This window comes from Chroicocephalus ridibundus, chromosome 9 (genome assembly GCF_963924245.1).
Source record: "Chroicocephalus ridibundus chromosome 9, bChrRid1.1, whole genome shotgun sequence".
Taxonomy (NCBI): Eukaryota; Metazoa; Chordata; class Aves; order Charadriiformes; family Laridae; genus Chroicocephalus; species Chroicocephalus ridibundus.
In genome coordinates, this window is record NC_086292.1 from 20856964 (window position 1) to 20876790 (window position 19827).

Below are 19827 nucleotides of genomic sequence, written 5' to 3' on the forward strand. Positions count from 1 at the left end.
ATCATACCGAATAATGAAGAGCTGCGGCTCTGTAGAAGGAGATAAACACTCCAGAACTGGTGCAATCAGTTCCCTTTGCCCCCACATCGCTGCAAGTTGCTCTGTAGTATGTAAGCTATGACTTACACAGCTGGTAAAATCAAGAGGTTCTTCAACGAGCACAGAGCACTTGAAAAGAGCTGAAACCTCACAGCATCATGTCCTCAGGTCCGAAGGTCATTGTTCTCTGGAACAGCGATTGTCCTTAAAAGCCTCCAACAGATACTCATTTGGGCTCCAGTATTTTTAGGGGACTGTTTGTACCCTTCCCCCACACACGCTGAGCTGTTCTCCTCTCAGAATATTATCTTCACTTCTGACACTTTTTCCATTCCTAAGCCCACGTTTTGCAGAATCACAGAATGGTTTGGGTTGGAAGGGACATTAAAGACCACCCAGTGCCACCCCCTGTCCTGGGCAGGGACACCTCCCACCAGACCAGGTTGCTCCAAGCCCCGTCCAGCCTGGCCTTGAACCCCTCCAGGGATGGGGCAGCCACAGCTTCTCTGGGCAACCTGGGCCAGGGGCTCACCACCCTCACAGCAAAGAATTTCTTCTTAATATCCAATCTAAATCTACCGTCTTTCAGTTTGAGGCCGTTACCCCATGTCCTGTCATCCCTGATAAAGAGTTCCTCCCCATCCTTCCTCTAGGCCCCTTTTAGGCACTGGAAGGCTGCTGTAGGTACCCAAGACCATGAAGACCTTGGGTAAAAATGGAAACCCTTGGGCTCTTCATGAGCTACCCAGGAGGTCACACACCACTCATACAAGATGGTCAGCAGCTCCCTTAGCGTTTAATTTCATTGGCTTCAACACACCCTCCTGTGGCTGAAAAGGATTGCAAACTCTTGACAGCAACTCGTGGTTGCAAGGCCACCCCATCCTCAGGACAGCATTAGTTTCACGATCAAACTTCTGTTCATCTCAGCTGGAAGAAACACTCCTTGCAAGTCACTGATGTGGGAAATCCACTGCAGGCTCAGGGCATGAATTCCCAGTCTCTCGGCTGTCCCGTGGACTGGCGAAGGATGTCACAAGCATCTGCTGCTTTTACCTATATAATAACAAAAAGTAAGAGCTTTTCTTGCAGGTTTTATTCAAGACATTATGACACCTCTCTGTTGCTGTTAGTGACTACAGAACCAGTAAAGTGTTTTGAAACAAAGCGGTTGAGCATATGTAATATGTTGGTTATCTAATCTGTCACCCTGCATAAATTTAGACCTATATCTTTTAGATTGTTAAAGTAAGATGGATCCAACTCTAGAACTGGCTCTTTGGAGCCAGCAGGAGTTCTCCCTGCAGTGCCAGTAAACACATTTGCTCCCTAATGCTCCAGCCAGGTGGCTCAGAGGACACTGGTGCTACTAGAAGAGTCCCTCTGGAGCAGATATCCCAGGGATCAGAGACTGAGTGAATGCAAAAATGCCAAAAAAACCTGTAAAACTAACACTGAATTAACAAGCCATTGGCACTACCTGTCAAGAACAGAATATTAATCTTTAACATAACTGCCTCTAAAGATGAAATATTTCAGTTAACAAGAAACAAGAAAATATGAGAATTTTCTGTCACACTTGGATGCTTCGCTTACCACAGCGATGAATCAAAATAATTGCCTGGTCCCGCATTTTGTAGGACACTAAATACAGTGCTGGATCTATTGATCCTTTACATGAACAGCTCTTTGAACCTCAAGTGAGTGCCTTCTTACATCTGTTTGCTTCTTGCATTTTAAATCGAAAGAGGGAAACACATTTAAATGTCATATTCCGGCAGGAGGGCTGCTTCTCCGTGCACTTTTTCTTGTTCATCTTTGTCATGACAAGTGTTAGTGCTCAGGTTGGGTTTCTCTCATCATTTCAGTTATCGGCGGAGAACGTTTCAACACATGGCAAAAATTTCCCTGAGGTTGGATGGAAAGATTGTTAAATTATTTACAGAAAGCCTTCAGAGCGTTAGTAACCAGCTGCTGGCAACCCAGCACTGAATCCTCTCATCTCAGGGGTTTTCCCGTAGAAAACGTGCTCCTGTAGGACCTTTTCTGTCCAGTTTCAATCCAGCCCTGACATGCTCCTGCTTTGCTCGGTCCCTGCAGTGGTGCCCGCAGACAGGCAACACTCCAGCCAAGCATCCCGAGTTTTGACGTGATTTGGGTCCTCATCCCAAGCTCCAGTGAGCGCAGTGGTGTGACGCTCCTCGTTGCGCTCCTCCTGTACCATGAAGGCCTCCTGGTATTTCAAATGTTCGAGTAGAGTGGGATGCTTCTGAGCGTGGATATTTGATGCCTTAGGACCTCATCAAAAGGAAGAGGCAAAAGTAAAACGACCTCTGAAAGCTTTGATTTTCCAGGTGAAATTTCCATAACAATCACCGAGGGGAGAAACCGCTATATTTGAAAGTCCGATTTGGGGATAATTAAAAGCATTGGCAAATAAACACAGTGAGAAGCAGGCAAATTTATGCAAACAATATTTCAAAATTCACTGGCCAGAACCAGAGAAGAGTAACATGCCTGTAATAACACTGCGAGAGAGGAGAGTATTGATTACACTAAGAGGGAATGACATTGTGCAGCTGTACAGACTTCACTCTGAATATCTCATAAAGGACTTACAATCCAGCCAGATAATGTTCATGCTTTAATTTTTATCCAGCTCTGAATTTAAAATATCCTTCTCTCAGAAAGAAAATTAAAGGATTTCAGATGCACGGTTTGATTCACAGAACTAATGAGATAAAACTCCTGACTGGAGGTAAAAAAACCCAATGCATTAAATCAATGGGAAAGTTTCCTTTGAAGGATTTGATATCTAATCAAGATTTGACCCTCCTGTGAACCTCATGGGTTGGAGACATCTCAGCCAGAGATGCTGGCGTTCTCTGAAAGCTTGGGTCCAGCTGGGCCGGAAGGGAAGATCTGCAGATTGCAGAGAAGGGAAGAGCCATCATCCAGACATAGCAAGAGCACAGGGCTTTCTTGGGAGTTGCTTCAGGAGTCACAGGGACATCTTGCATTAGATGTTGGTTCTTCCCCAAAATCTCATTTTCCTCTTCTTACACATCCCCTGCCGCCGCCCCTGCTCATCCCCTGCCTGCAAAGACACCTTCGCTCTCCTCGAGTCGGCCACACGCACATGCAGCAGCACCACAGGAGGGTCGTGGATCATCCATCTGCAGCTCCCAGTAACACTGATGGCATCTGTGTCCTCCTGAGCCATCGGTTACAGACGGGATGAGTCACCTGGCCTCTGCCACCACAGCTGCTTCAGAAAAACAGTGACGGAATTTAATGTCACAGACCAAGACTAGAAAAAAAAAAAAGAAAAAACCAACCACACTTTAGATGTTTGAAGCCCAGGCGCAAGGGAGAGGGTGGAAGATGATGCTGCTGGAAAGAAAATCATTAATCATGAGGGATTCTCAGCAACATCCACTCTGCCCCTTGCAGCCCCCCACTCCTTTCCGATTACAACAGCGTAACATCAATTTCTGGGCATTACTCCATGGGATGAGAAAGCTGTGAAAGACTGTGCATCATGCTAGAAAAATATGTTTTTTTAACACAGTGTGCTAATCACATCCGTCCGTTGTACTCCCAGCCCTCCAGCGAGGTGGCGGGACGGCTGGCAGATGCTTAGCTTGGGGTTCCTTTCTAAACTCTCCAGCACAGACTCATCCTCAGCCCTTCAGGTGGCGGGAATCCACCCAGAAACCCCTCTAGCAGCACCTGTCAATCAGCGATCACATCAGAGTGCAGCTCTGGAGTCCTCAGCAAAAGAAGGACGTGGCCCTGTTGTAACAGGTCCAGTGGAGGGCCATGAAGACGCTGCGAGGGCTGAAGCCCCTCTGCTGTGAGGACAGGCTGAGAGAGTTGGGGGGGTTCAGCCTGGAGAAGAGAAGGTTCCAGGGAGACCTCAGAGCCCCTGCCAATCCCTAAAGGGGACACAGGAAAGATGGGGAGGGACTCTGAATCAGGGAGGGGAGCCATGGGATTAGGGGGAAGGGTTTTACACTGAAAAAGGGGAACTTTAGATTGGATATTAGGAAGAAATTCTTTGCTGTGAGGGTGGTGAGCCCCTGGCCCAGGTTGCCCAGAGAAGCTGTGGCTGCCCCATCCCTGGAGGGGTTGGAGCAACCTGGTGTGGTAGGAGGTGTCCCTGCCCAGGGCAGGGGGGTGGAACTAGATGGTCTTTAAGGTCCCTTCCAACCCAAACCATTCTATGATTCTCTGATCTTAATGAGCAGGTGACCCCAGCAGCCCTCCTGCATCAAGACCTGGGAAGCTGCAGACAGCCCTTCCATGACACTGGTGCATGTCCTGGGTCCTCCTGTCCTCCCAGCATCGCAGTGGGCGAGGGGAAGGAGCATCGCGGTGATAAAATATTCTTACCGTGACAACAGCCAGGCTGCCCCATCTGCACAGCAACCCAGTGCTCCAGAGGCAGCAGGTTCAATAGCCCCTGCAAAAAAATAATAACACAAGTTCATTCTCTGCAATAACACAACAGAAAGTGAGGAGACTTTTCGATATAAGTTACAGAATGCCTAGGTTAATGGAGATTAACAGCAAAGAGGTTTATTAAGCGTGAATCATTTCCTACTCATTGTCCACAAACGCATTAGAGTGTGCTTTTCTTTTCTTTTTTGTAAGCCAAATGTGTAATTGGCATTATTAGTTTCCTCCTCCTCTCTCCCTCTCCTTTAGTTTTTAATTAGAGCATAGGGGGGGAAATGCATATTTGATATGAAGAAGAACTGGGGAGGGAGAATAATAATTCTGACTGTTTCAATTATTCCTACACAAGATGAGCCAGATTTCTGCAAGAACTCAGCCTCCACAGTCGGCACCGGATCTGAGCCGAGGCCAGTACTCGGTGTGCTCTGCGGGGCTGAAGCGCTGGAGACATCCAGCCTTCGCCCAAGCGCAGACCGGGTGCAGGGCTCTGCCCTGGTTTGCTCCCAGCGCTGGAGACAGACCCTTTCAAACCATCGGCCTCACTTGGAAAAGGAAAATGTCCCATCAGGAAAGCGCCGCTTTAGGTTTAGCGTCCCTTTCTTCGCAACTTCTTATTTCTAGGGGTACTTTCATGTGCTGAAGGGAACAACCCTCCACCCCCACGTATCTGTCACCTCCAGCCCCTCTGCTTGACGTGGATGGAACTGTTTACTCATGTCCTTTGCTCTCTCCTGAACTTTCCCTTTTCTCCTTTCTCTCAGTACTATTTCAAGGCCGTATCTCCCCAACCAGTCTCTCATTACCTTACCCAACATGGGTGCAACCAGCCTTGCTGCTGACAGGGCATGTACATACCCCAGCCTTTTGCCCTGAGCTAACTGCGCTCACTGGAGCATATCACAAAATTCCATGCACAGAACCTTGGGCCAGGGGCTTTCTCTGCCTCCTTTTTCATCCCCCTCTGGTTTGGGAAACATTGACGATTAGAGCCAAGAAAGCTGCAATGACCTTTGAAAACCTGTTTAGTTTTCATCATTCAACAAATGCTTAAGGAATGTTTTTGTGCAGAACACACTTAAGTGTAATTATTATTCCTGAAGTAGCAAAAATATATTTCAGGTGACATACAGTGTTTGCAAAATACTGTCGTGTGTATCTGTGGAAGCCACAAGACACAAATGCCATGTCACCACAGCTCCATGAGTTAATTCCATATCATTTTACAAGCATATTTACTCCAGCAATTCAAATGTTTAATTGCAGCTTGGCTTCATTGACAAACATGACTTTATGACAAGCACATTTTTCCAAAGCAGGTGTTAAACTGCCAATCGCTTCCAACCTGACCTCATAACCAGCAGGTTTTTCAAGCAATGTGTTTGCAAAGTCAGTGAGGAACATGCTGAGAAGCATTTTGGACCGCTCTGATGCTCACTGTAACAGCAGGAGATGGGCCTGGTGCTTCCAGAACTGCAAAAGAAAGTTATGATGGTGCTGCTCAGGGGTCTGTACTGGGACCAGTACTGTTCAATATCTTCATCAAGGACAGAAACTGTGGGATTGAGTGCATCCTCAGCAAGTTTGGGGACGACACCAAGCTGAGTGGTGCAGTTGACACACTTGAAGGACAGGACGCCATCCAGAGGGACCTGGACAGGCTCAAGAAGTGGGTCCCTGTGAATCCCATAAGGTTCAGCAAGGCCAAGTGAGGGGCCCTGCACCTGGGTTGGGGCAACCACCAGTATCAATAGAGGCTGGGAGATGTAGGGATTGAGAGCAGCCCTGCCAAGAAGGACTTGGGGATACTGGTGGATGAAAACTTGACATAAGCCGGCAATGTGCGCTGGCAGCCCAGAAAGCCCCCGCAGCCTGGGCTGCATCCCCGGCAGCGTGGGCAGCAGGGCAAGGGGGGGGATTCTGCCCCTCTGCTCCACTCTGTGAGACCCCCCTGCAGTGCTGCCTCCAGCTCTGGGGCACCAACAGCAGAAGGACACGGAGCTGTTGGAGCGGGGCCGGAGGAGGCCACAGAGATGCTGGGAGGGCTGGAGCCCCTCTGCTGTGAGGACAGGCTGAGAGAGCTGGGGGGGTTCAGCCTGGAGAAGAGAAGGCTCTGGGGAGACCTTAAAGCCCCTTCCAGTCCCTAAAGGGGCTACAGGAAAGATAAGGACAAACTTTTTAGCAGGGCCTGCTGCGATAGAACAAGGGTTAATGGCTTTAAACTAAAAGAAGGTAGATTTAGACTAGATATCAGGAAGAAATTTTTTACACTGAGGGTGGTGAAACCCTGGCTCAGGTTGCCCAGAGAGGTGGGAGACGCCCTATCCCTGGAAACATTCAAGGCCAGGTTGGACGGGGCTCTGAGCAACCTGGCCTAGTTGAAGATGTCTCTGCTCATTGCAGGGGGGGTGACTAGATGACCTTTAAGGGTCCCTTCCAACCCAAAGTATTCTGTGAGTGCAAAGCACTAACCACTCTAGCTGCAATACTAGCACAGGCAAGAGCGGCCCCTCTGCCATCCCTGAAAGGCAGCCAGAAGAGCTTGCACAAGCAGAGACAAGCACGATCTTCCCATGACCTGCCCGGCCCTCCCGCCCAGCCTGCCGGAGGACCTGCATGCCGGCGTTTCAGAGCCAGGTGGTCAGTTGTGTTCAAGACTGACACTTGATAAATGAATTTGTCTCAGCTATGGATTCAGCATGCACACAGCCCACTACGCCATTTCAGGGCCTGTCTCTAACGAATGTAAGTGAATAGAGACGGGGATTAGAGAAACCCAGACCTCCCAGAAACATGAGAACTTGCAGTTCCTTCACAAGTTTAAATCTCTCCCGATTTCGCAGAAGCCTGAATACCTTGTCAATGCTCTTCAATACAAGCCATAGACTCTTCTGAGGCAACGCACTTGCAGGAGGTAGTTTATCTCAAGCACATAATTCATTTTAAGTGGTATTAATTCTCTCCCACAGCAGTGAGTGCAGCTGCTCCCACCTACCGATACCTGTGTGCCCCATGTCTCGCTAGGGAAGAGGAGGATGTTCTCTGGAGATGTGCTGCCCATCAGCTCCGATTCGGATCCCAGCACTGCTCTCTTTTCCTGCCATTACAAGGTCCACTGGGATGGCAAAAACTTTGCTGGCGCAACCCCAGGGCAACAGGCTTACAGCAGCTTGGTTTGAAAATCAGAGAACTCACAGAATACCCAGCTGAACTGTAGGGAAGAGGTAGCAGAGGGCTGAGGGTTGCAAAGAATAGGTTCAGTTACCTCAGCCAGAAAACCTGGATATCTTTTCCTTTGGTTGCTCCTTTTCTGCCTGCAGAAGTGCCACCTCCAGCTGGAGAGCAGCAGGGATGGTTTTTCCTTGTACTGCCAGAGCCAAGCACCCAGTCGTACCACAGGGGAGAAACTTGGTTGGTGTCCCTGTTCCCTGTATGTAAGAGGGGAGGGAAGAGGTGGCCATCACCAAAGACTATGCAGCTTGTTCACTTTCCTTGCTATCAGAGTAATGGAGACATCTGACTTTAAAAAATAATAATAAAAAGAAGAACATCACTGCATACGCTATTCCCTGGAAACCAATAACTTGCATCCTCTATCTATTATATGCAAGCTCCGTGTGACAGAAGAGCTTAATATCAGAGCTGTAGAAAAGACCTTTTCCCCAATGCAGACGCAAGAAAGCACAAAGACAGGATTTCTGCTAACTCCAACCAGACCTGAGAGAGTCCCCAGGCTGCTGGCGGCTCCCAGGCTGTCCCAAGGACGAGTCGGGTTTGCCTCTTTGGGGTTGAAACCTGTGAAACCTGGCTTTGGCTTTCACCACCCTCACACGCAACTGGTTCTCGTATAAGCATGGATGTACTGCAAAGTTTTGGGGGGTGATGCCACCAGAAAGCCATAGGGTATTTCCAATACAGCCAAAACACCTTATGTACAGAGCAGGAGCATCCTAGGAGAAAAAGCAAGGGCCTGGTACCATCTCCTTACTCAGCTTGGGGCTGCAGAGAAGCAGCGGAGAGGATCAGCTCATTGTGGCCTTCATTTCCAGTTATTACCTTACATCAAACATCTAACTTTTGAAGACAGTATCCCTCTTTAAAAAGAAATAGCTGCCTGGATCAGAAATCTGTTACCTCCCCTAAAAACAGCTAAAGACTGAGCCTGGTGCACCTGCAGGAAGTTTGCGTGCTTCACAGTAATGACATTTAGGGACACAGCACGGCAAACACCCGGAGCACTTTGGTAAACAGAGCTGATTTGTTACACTGCATCTGTGCAGCTAAGCCAGATGAAGGCTACGCTTCAGAAGACGGCATCTCCTACCATCCCCTGGATGTTTATTGTCCCAATCCAATTTAATTCCTCCATTTGATTTGTAAATGGAAAAAGCCTCCAGAATTCGTAAATTACTGGAGTTTGCCCAGCAAAAGGCCTCATTTTGTGTAATAAAAGGCTTAAAAGCACACAAGCAAAATGTAATGCAATAGGGAGGACTACCGAAACCAGACATTAGTGATGTGCAAGGTGCTTAGAAAGTTAGAAGTCTCTGCAACTTTTGATAGACAAAAAGTCACTCATCATATCATTAAAGTCTAATGAGTATGAAGGCAACTTCAAAAATGCTGGAGCACGTACTTGGTCTTGATGCATTATTCTCTGAAGCTAGCTTTTGATGCTTTTCTAAACAGAATAATTTTTCTGCAGACTATTTGATGTTGACGTGCAGAACACAACCATGACATTAAGAGTAGAGTCTCAGCGTTAAGAAGAATTCCCCCTGCCCGTGACCTTCTGATATTCTGTAGGTGATTGAAGAACACAAAAGAAATCAGATAATTCTCCCCACCCCATACTTCAGCCACAGAGCCTCTTCTAAAACTCGATACCCGATCAGATACATTCAACCCCTAGTCTACCTCCCCGGTAGGATATACATTTAAATATTGTTCTCCTCACTGCTGTTATTCCAGGATGGTCTACTTGTTACAGCATCACCATATGATGGAGAGACAGGAATTCAAGTCCCCGCTTCACAGACTTCCCGTGTGATCTCGGACACATCCCAGAGCCTCCCAAGTTATACAGGCAGAGCTGAGACTGGCCCAGATTTCAAAGAACGGTTATTATTGTGTTTGCGAGCATTTGTTTTGCCCACTGTGGGCTGCAGGGGACTGCCAATGCATCTGCTGGCTGCATCCCATGGGGAAATGCTGCATATGGCACATTCCAATTTGAATACCTTAATGGCAAGAAATAGATTTCTTTTCCAGTCACAGAGTGGGCTTTTCAAGGCAACTTGTTCTCACCTAAGGCCCCCAGGCTCCCTCTGGAGAGGCACGGAATCACATCCAGGACCCTCAACCTCCAGAGCATGGCATTAAGCATGGGGAAGGGGCTGCTCCGAGGCAGAACTTCTCGGGGGCTCGCAGCCCTTCTGAGCATCCCCAGCACAGTTCGGTTTGCAGACTGGTACCAGCCCACATGCCCCAACTAGCGAGCATCCCTCCCTTTTTGCGAGCCCCCAGCCCTCCTGGATGCCAAAACCCTCTGGCTCTCATCTCACACCCACCTGCCTCTGCACTGACAACTTCTTTCCCTTTCATTAGTTCCTTCTTCATCACACGTTTTTCTTTTGATTTTAACTGTGCCACACCACTGTCCCCGCTGCAGTGCTTGCTTCCCCCTCCCACACCCATGTCCAAATAGGAAGGACCCAGACTGCACATTTCTAGCCCACATCTGAGCAGTAAGGCTCCAAATCCAGCCTCCTCTCCAGGGATGGAGCCACACATTCCCTGCCGAGCATCGCCACCTGCAGCCCAGCCTGGCCCAGCCGCAGCTGCTGGCCCGCCCGGGAGGGATGGTGGCCATCAGAGCTTCCAAAGCAGCAGACTGGGGTACTTGATGGATGTTCCTCCTCACTGCTTTGGCCTCTGAGGGAACCACTGGAGACACAAACGGTGATTTCATATTATATACGCGATGACTCAACTGCTGAAGAAGGTAACCCAGCTCCACACGATTAGCACAGTAGGTTGAACATCTTCACCGGCACTACAATGGATGGTGAGAGCAGGGCTGCGTTTGCATCCTGCAGCACCGCAGGGGTGGAGTAAGCCCCAAACTCTGCAGAAGCTGCATTTGATTAGCTATTTCCATAGTGCAATTTAAAACTAGGACCTGACTGTCGGGGCAGGGGGAAATCTTTTCCTGGATTTCAGCAAAAGCAAAGCAGAGGGCTATTCCAAGGAAACAGCAAAGTTACCCGGCATCACACGCTGACTACATTGTGTACTAAGTGGAGGCGAGGAGTAAAGCCCCTGTTGGCTGCTTAACCTGATTTAGTTTTGTATTTAATCATTCTGTTAAAAGGCAGAAGCACTAAGGACTGAGACAGACCTCCCCTAGTAAATCTTTCCTCTGAACACCATCTCCTCCAGCCCTCCGGTGAGGTCAGCCTGCTCCGGGGGGCGGTGGGGGGGGTGACAGAGGCAAACTCTGGTGCTTATCACAGCAAAGCCTCCTTCATGCGCAGCTCGAGCTAATCTGGTGCACTATGAACACAGCCACCTGGCTCCCCGGCTTCTGTGTCGGTGGGAGAGGTGGCCGTGGGAGGTAACGTGACAACTTTCGTAGCAGAAATGTTCAGAGCTAACAGAGAATTTTAGCATCAGCATTTAAAAAAATAATAATAATAATCTTTCCTCTCTCTAGAGTTTACGTGATGAGAAAGTAACATGCTTGCAGGTATTAAAACTCAAGACAAGTCCAAATGCAATAAGGTCTTATCTTCTATTTGAATTACCTTTTGGTCACCTTGAGCTGGATTGGAAATGGATTGGTTTGGGCATTTGTAATTGGCAGGAAGAGGGAAATAGATTTCACTAAAAGCCTACAGCAAAGCCACGTTTGTTTTGTATTTCAAGTTAAAATTTCCATGTCCTTATTTTTAAAATAACATTTACAAAAATTACTTTTCCCTAAACAAAATGTTGGGTGTGGGTGTGTTTCCTTTTGTATCAATCACTGCATAGTTATAACACTGGACCAAAATCTTATATTTCATTTTTGGTTTAGGACAGTGGTCTGATAACTGAAGAAAGGCACTATTTACAGACAGAGCCCTGCTGCCTGTGCTCGGGGAGATGAAGTTGGTACCTGCTGGGCTGCACATGGAGTAACACCACAACCACCACCCCCCACAAGTGCACAGCAGCTGATTTTCCTGACCGTCAGCATCTCCTGAGGATTTTCCCAAACCACATTATTCTGGCAGAGAACAATTCAGAGAAAAAAATTTAACCACCAGCATATGCAACTAAGCACGCTGTTTGCAGACCTATATAACACCCCGAAGCACCACGGTATTGACCTCGTGATGACAGTGCACCACACTGAACTGCCAGGAGCCCCTCGCAGGACCTAACACATGGTAGCTTGTATTTATTCTGTGCTAAGAAGGCTAAAGATGCAGCTTTACTACACCCAGAGAGAGCACCTTGTCTCAGTCACCACCAGATACATCATATGGACAACCTTGTTGCAGTCCAGCAGAGTCCTCTACCAAAGGCTACTTCAGACGCTAAAATACGATCCTAGGGGTAGAAGGAGGGAGAGCACTTGGGAAGCAAGGAGAAGAATTAAACTGTCAGTTTTCCCCAGAGAGAGGGGTCTAGAGAACAAGTCCAGACAACAACCCACAGCTGAGGGAGCTGGGGGTGTTCAGCCTGGAGAAAAGGAGGCTGAGGGGAGACCTTCTCGCTCTCTACAACTCCCTGAAAGGAGGGGTCAGTCTCTTCTCGCAAGAAACAGGCGATAGGACAAGAGGAAACGGCCTCAAGTTGTGCCAGGGGAGGTTTGGGATAGGTAATAGGAAAAAATTCTTCATAGAAGAAACAAACATTGGAATAGGCTGCCCAGGGAAGTGGCGGAATCACAATCCCTGGTGGTATTTAAAAGCCGGGCAGACATGGTGCTGAGGGACATGGGGTAGTGGTGGTTTTGGCAGCATCAGGTTGACGGTTGGGCTCCATGATCTTAAAGGTCACTTCCAACCTAGACAACGCTATGATTCTAAGATCACCTGCTGCTTAATGTATTTCCTGAGGGGCTGGGAGAAGAGAGCAATGAGCAGCAAGGCAGCAACACTTGCAGATGACACTGGGGTTCAGATTAGTCCAGATCTCTGCTCTGCCTGAGGTGGTTTGGTCCCCTGGCGTGGAACTGGCTATCCAAAATGACAGCCGCTTCCCTGCTGCTGCCTGTGAAGCCCATTTCCAGGAGCTGCGTGGAAGCCAGAGCCCCCCTCCTCTAGGGAGAGGGAAAGCCACAGCAGGGCTGAGAGCATGGAGCATAAAAGCAGGGACCAGGGCTTCACACACCTGGATTTTAGTCCTTAATACTTACAAAGCGGTGAAAGAGTTCTTTCAGTTCTGTTCTTTAAGAAAAAGAATGCTTAGGAGAAGGTTTCCTGTACCCCTTCCATATATCATCTTATAAAACCTTAAAGACATTCACGTAAGCGTGTTTCTCTACCTTAAGCTCCTTAAGACATTGCTTAAGAGGAAAAAATCCACACAAGTGAAACAGTTACGTTCATGCATTAAATATGATGAAACACAAAGCACATGTGAGATGCCTGTGAAATATTTATGTGCACATTTATTTTCTTGTAAATACTTTTTCCATTAAGACTCTGGCTTGATCCTTTATATAAGATGGAGTTGCCTGTGAAGTGCAGCCAGTGGAGAACGGCAAATATAATTTTTCTCCCAGTTAGGAGGATGGCAATGATGCCCAATACGTCAATGGAATTTCAGTCTGTGTTAGCATCACTGATGGAACAGGAAATTGGATTCCACAGGCTAATCCATTGTTAATGATTTCACTTCATAAATACACTTAGTCTTCATTACAACTTCTTGTTGTTGGAAATAGTTTAAGCTTTGGGGAAAATATTCTTGGAAGAATCAATTATCAGCATGGCACCTTCTAACATTTTGATTTATCGATTTTTCACAGGTAAGAGAGCTTGAACCCGGGCTTGGCTGGAAGAGATCAAACGAGTGCCATTGCCTCAGCCTCCCGGTAGCAAACAAGGCGAGTTTTCATAGGTTTCAATCACATCTGCAGGAAGGGCCCGGTGCACTGCGATTTCACGGAATGGGAACTCTTGATTATCTTCATTAGTTCCAAAGAGCTTTCCTGAGTTCGGGCTGCGCCACAAGCTCCTCGCAGCAATGTGGTCTTGGAGCAAAGCCCTGGTGCCAGGGACCTGCGCCAGCAGGACACGGGTGACAACGTGATACCATCGCACAAATGTATCCAGACATGGCCTATTAATCTTCTCTGGTATCCTTCCTTGGCTCTGACTTGAAGGCCTCTCTTCCTGTTCTTCATCTCAAACATTGTTCAGGTTGACAAGATTTGTTACAGCAATAAGTTCTGCACATGTGCTTAGAGCTACATTTTAGACACATGTTAAATAGGAGGAGATAAATAGGAGGGTGTCTGAGCAGTGAGTCAGGACCTCACCGCACTTCCCACTAAACATCACACCATAAATAAAGATCCCATTCCTCCCTACTCTACTCCTCTGTCTCAACAGTCTGTCAGACGTTCCCAGCATCTCCTCAAAGTCACGGAGGGAAGGTCCTTAGAGGGCTAATATCTCCCTGGAAGGGTTAGTCACTTGTAACACGAGTCTGAGAAGAGCGTAAGCTCCTGTAATCAACTGAAAAAAGAAGATACCAGGGGATCGGGGGGAGATCTCATCTATAAATTAAACAAGCTAAGCAAAGGTGCAAACATTTTAGTGATGAGAGAGCATCTCAAATAGCCAGACAAGACTTGAAGGTAAGTTCAGTACTAGGTGGAAAATGGAACTGCCCAGGAATACGGCTTAGAAACAAGTACTGACCCCTAAGGCTTTGCTCTGCTCAGAGCCTGCTGAGACCCTCCAGGGTTTGCACCGGTTCCAGCCAAGAATAAAAAGTGCTAGAAGTGCTTGAAGGGAACGTAGGTAATATATAGCGCAGTATTTCCAAGCACAAAATAAAGTTTCATGTTTCCTACCAAGCTCCACAGGAGGTTTTTCAGTATTATGCATTAGTTGAATTTTAGAATGGTTCAAGTAAATACATCACAAATAGCAAAGGAAATGTGTTTCAATAACACAGGTGTCCACATGAATATATGCATGAATCCTGGCACGTATTTTTATTTTGCTAAGAATTGAAAAGTTGCCCTCTGGCATCTCTCTTTGCTGTTTGCTGTAAATCTCAGATTAAAATGCAAACAGGGGAGGACACAAAATTCATTGGCAACCCTGAAGAAACACCGCATCAGCCCAAAAGGCTGAGATTACCGAAATCTGCCTGAGGTATCCCTATGCCAATAATTAAACAGGAGCTGGACACCCAGTAATTTTGGGGGGCCGTTCAAACTGGAAAGCCCGGGTAGAGACAACTCACACAGAGTTATCCAATAGAATGCACTATATTCGTTAAGTTTAATCCACACACGCTGCCTGCTCCCCCTTCACAACAACCTTCTCCTGCCTTCTGGTCCCTCTCCTCTTACCCGCCTTCTCCCTTCTCGGTCACTCACAACCCAACGGCCTGTGAGCTGCAAGGTCTGCAGGCCACGTCCGTACAATACGTTCATTTTTGTCTTCTGCGCTGAGTTGCTCCCTGCATGAAGGATATTTTGCTCTAGACGGATCTCTAATTTGCTTCTTTCAACCCTCCCTGTACTGTGTTTGCATTTATTAAGCAGAATATGGTACCAGAGAGAGGGAAATGGATGCTATTTTGAAAACAACTTAATGGATGAACTATTCATTTGATGATTCAGCAAGAAGCAGAGGTCTATGTTTTCCCAAAGAACAAAAAAAATACTCCGGTTATAAAACAGCACCCGGATTCCCCAAGGAAACATTGATCTGATGGGAATGTCAGCGGCAAAGAGACCACCAGATACACACAACTATACACTCAGTCCAATTTCAGCCCCTTGGAGCAGGGGAGTCCTGGATGCTAAACCATTCTGCTGGAAAACCGCTCCCCTTCCATCAGGCAAATGACTATACTTGGTCACATTTTATTCTTGTTTGGCAATTTGCTGTTCGGCTTAACTTTTGCAATACTACCAGGAGCCCAAGGGATACTATATTTGTTTGAGCAATGGTCGTGACTATTTCCCCTCACAAGAATTTTACCCTTACTGGAATGGAATACAGTAACCAGCTTTAATTCACAGGTGTTTGCAAAGAAACTGTTGCTCGCTCCACCTGCACTCCAGGCTTGCGATGTGCTCATTTGGGTGCCGTTTCCACTGATGCAACCAGGGCTCAAATGGTAGCAAAAGAGGGTAAGCACTTACTCAACAACACTTTCTACATCCATCCTGGACTGTAATGGAGATGCAGTGCAAATGGGATAGAAGAGACAAAATTAAACCTGAAATTTTTAAAAACACTGGTTTTACTACAAACCACAGATTTTGGCCACAAACTGGTTCCTTGAGGTATCAGACCACAGCTAAAACCCTCTTAAGATGTACATGTAAAACAGCCTCATTACCTGCATTTTGCTTTCCTATCTGTTTTACAGCTATTAACTCCTCTGACAGTGATACTTGCTCAGATTAATTTTCAAGCAACAGAGAGCTAATGTGCTCTCTCCCGGCCTCAGCTGGGCAACCACAGCTCCCAGGTCACGACTGCATCTTTACTCTGCTACGGGGAATTGTGCTATTATGAAGAAAAGTCTTTCTCTGCAAAGATACAGCAAAGGGAGCGCTCAGGAAGCTTCACTAAATCACACAAACTCCCATTTTAAAAAGTTTGTCTTCTACAAGGTTGTTATTCATTAAATAACTTGCTTGCTCTGCTTGCTCCATAGAGTAGATGTTCTCCTCCAAGTGCTGCAGTTCTTTAGGATGAAAATGCTAACAACCCATAGCTGTTACCCACCCTCCCAGAGCTACTCAGGGAGCAGATTTATAGAATCAGGGAACGGTTTGGGTTGGAAGGGACCTTAAAGCTCATCCAGTGCCACCCCCTGCCCTGGGCAGGGACACCTCCCACCACACCAGGTTGCTCCAAGCCCTGTCCAGCCTGGCCTTGGACACCTCCAGGGATGGGGCAGCCACAGCTTCTCTGGGCAACCTGGGCCAGGGGCTCACCACCCTCACAGCAAATAATTTCTTCCGCATATCCCACCTGAAGTTCCGGTTTTTCAGTTTAAAACCATTCCCCCTCGTCCTATTGCTCCACTCTCTGATAAAGGTCCCTCCCCAGCTTTCCTGTGTCCCCTTTAGGGACTGGAAGGGGCTCTGAGGTCTCCCTGGGGCCTTCTCTTCTCCAGGCTGAACCCCCCCAACTCTCTCAGCCTGTCCTCACAGCAGAGGGGCTCCAGCCCTATTTACCCCAGGCAAGTGTCCTGTAATCATCAAGGTCCTGCCACCTCTCCCAGCTGGCCCCAGGCTGGATCAAGCCACTGAGGTCCTGCAGCTGGTGGTACCGGCAAACAGACCTCACTGCCTCCCGCTCTACCAGGGGGCAAAGCTCCTACTTCTGGCTACATAGATCCCTTATCCCATTTTGGCCTAAACAAGCTCATTAGTACCTTCTGCTAATCCAGCCCATTTTAACTGAAAAGTGATGACAAGGGCAGAGTGGTGCTGCTGTTGGGAGATGGCCATGGGTGGCAAGGGGCTGGAAGAGGATGAGTTGAGAAGGTCAAAGTGAAATGGGCAGAGTGGAGAGACCCACCTAGAGCACCGTCACCGTCACCCAGCACTGCTGCTGTACAGTGCCCTTAGGCCACCACCAGCAAAAGCATCCTGCCTGATTAAAAAGGCAGGATTTTCTCAGTTTTTAATTATTTTTTTGTAGTAAGTAAACTTTTTTTTCCCTGCACAGGAGTGGCTCTGTGCGAAGCAGGGAGTTTCTGCGTGTCCGTCTCTCCCCACACCAGTAACGACCCCTCTTGTAATCCCAGCACGGGCAGGGGAGGGAGTGCAGCTGCGGAGGGTGTCCATGGGAAGGGAGCACAATATCAAGCAGCAAAGAGCTGCACAAACAATTTAGCAGCAGTTCAAACATCTCATTAATTTAATTTATAGGGAAAAGCTGTCAGCTTTAATTTTAGTTAAACACTGAACCACAGGTGAAACTTGCGCCTGTGAGAACTGCAAAGAGAAAAGCTCCACGTTTTCTCATCCAGCACCCTGTGCCCTTATTAACCCAGGCCAGAAAGGTGGGAGAAACCCAGCACAATAACTTCCTGGGAAGCCCGGGACTTTCCTAGGCAGTACCACATCTGTGAGCTATGTGTTTGCAGCAGAAACGTAACCGCAGCTGTGTTTCCATAGTGTCATAGGTTGTGAAAAAGCAAAGCAGCCACAGCCGAAGGATGGAGGCTGCTCTCCCTGTGCTGGCTGGAGCACTGGTTCTCTGTCACGTACAGCACTTGGACCTTGCAGTTTTTCCAATTCCTCCTTCACACCTCAGTTTGTAATTGCAGGAGGAGCTTTAACACCTCCTGTACTGTCCTGTGTTTATAGTTTGATGAGCTTGGAGTAAGGGCTGCTTTTTTATTTCTCTGCTTGTTACATGAGAGACAAGGCATTGCCCAACTAGAATTTTCCCACAGGAAAGACAAACAAAGCCAAGAAGGCTTGTGTTTGGCTGGGACAAGGCTAAAAAGCACTTCCAAAAGACAGCAAGCCACAAGCTCTTACTGGAAATCCACCTGTGGCCATGACTGGGTGTGATGGAGACTCAAGTACTTCTCCCTCCAGCTCTTGCTCAAACTCACAGCAGCCTGGATACATCTCTCACTTGCAGACTTACTTTCCTCAAGTCACCCACTGAAAGAAAGCGTGACCTGACCAGGCACTAGTGATAAATACACTGTAAAAGCACTTCTCCGGGGCTCAGCTCCTTTCCCAAGGCTGGGCCAGCAGGCAATCACCCTCTCGGATCAAACTGGGAGGGATGCTCCATACCACCTCCAGCCCTGGTGGGCTGCTAGTGCAGTGATTTCCGTGGCTGCCTCCACTCCCTGATTCATTTGGGGCAAATCAGCTGGAACACAACCACACAACCAACCCCACCTGCAAACAGCCGCCCTGGTACAAGCTGCCCGTGCCCCCGCCACGTGAGAAAAATACCTCGCCAAGATTTCAAGGAGGCACGGCCTTTTCTCTGGGTTTGTGTATGTCTCAGCTTTGGAAGCAAGGAAAAAAAAATATCCAATATATTTCTCAAAAGCAGCTGTTCTGCCGTGCCAGGTCTGGCCAGGCGTTCACTCTCATGACCGACCTTGTTGGAGTGAGAGGGGAGTCCCTCGCCGGCAGCAGGGCACGGGCATGGTGGACCCTCCCCGCTCCCTCGTGCTGCTCCCGACCAGGTCCTGCCAGCTCATACACCCAGTATCAAATGTAATATTCCCCCTACACTGGCACATAAAACCCTCTTTCTGTATTTCAGCTGTTTTTCCCATCCTCCTTACTCGGCGCTTTGTTTTAAGAGCGCATCCTCCACAGCAATTTCATAGGTTTCTATTCCTAGCTTCGGGAGAGGGAAGGGAGAATCTAATAATATTGATGAATAACCAAGCTGCCGCTAAGAAGTCTGCCTTTTCTTTTATTTAAAAAACACCTGTTAGAAGAAGTAAAAAGGATGTGTCACTGCAGAATGTAACAAATGCGGTAAGGGATGGATTAGGGGCCATGTTTCCCAGGTGCCTTGTCGACATCAGGGAAAAAAAAACGTAGCTTCAAAGAGCAGAGACAGCCTAGAAAACAGCTCACTTCACAACAACTGGCACCCTGAAAGGTGAACCCTGTTGAAAAGCACATTTGGCTTTCACTTCCCTTTGAACAAACACCCACCCACTTCCTGGGGTTGTCTCACTTTGTTGAGATCCACTCACCAAAGTACATGGGAATAAACAACGCTGGCACGATGAGGCTCGGGATGACTTTTGGGCTGGTTGGCACGTGTCTTTTTCCACGTGATTCGATGCTTGCAGCTGAGCCTTCCCCACTGGAAAACAGTCATCCAATCCTTGCCCAAACTGCACAGCCATAAGCCAACCGACGTGCGGACGCAGGAGTTTGCGAAGAACCGCTCTAAATCCAGAGGGCACCCGATAAAACAGCGATGGAAGGAGACAGCTGCTCAGAGGGACGTCACTGCAGTTCATGTGGAAAGGCGGGGGAGGGGGGAAAGCAATAAGGGAAAAATATTATTAAATTGTAACCGATACCTTTGGGGTGAATATACAGCTGCTTCTTTATTATCTCCAGGAGCTTCGACT

The 19827-nt window shown here is 47.9% G+C and overlaps 1 long non-coding RNA gene across 2 annotated transcripts in view; it reads right to left on the reverse strand.

The window, feature by feature from the left end:
- Window positions 1–2747: 2747 nt before the first annotated feature.
- Window positions 2748–19827, reverse strand: part of LOC134521162 (uncharacterized) — a 59684-nt gene continuing 42604 nt past the window's right edge. For both annotated transcript variants that reach the window (XR_010072660.1, XR_010072661.1), the window contains exons 6-8: window positions 19441–19702; window positions 4435–4504; window positions 2748–3349 (exon numbers count right to left, since the gene is read on the reverse strand). This is a non-coding gene — a long non-coding RNA (uncharacterized LOC134521162). The remainder of the gene's footprint in view (window positions 3350–4434; window positions 4505–19440; window positions 19703–19827) is intronic.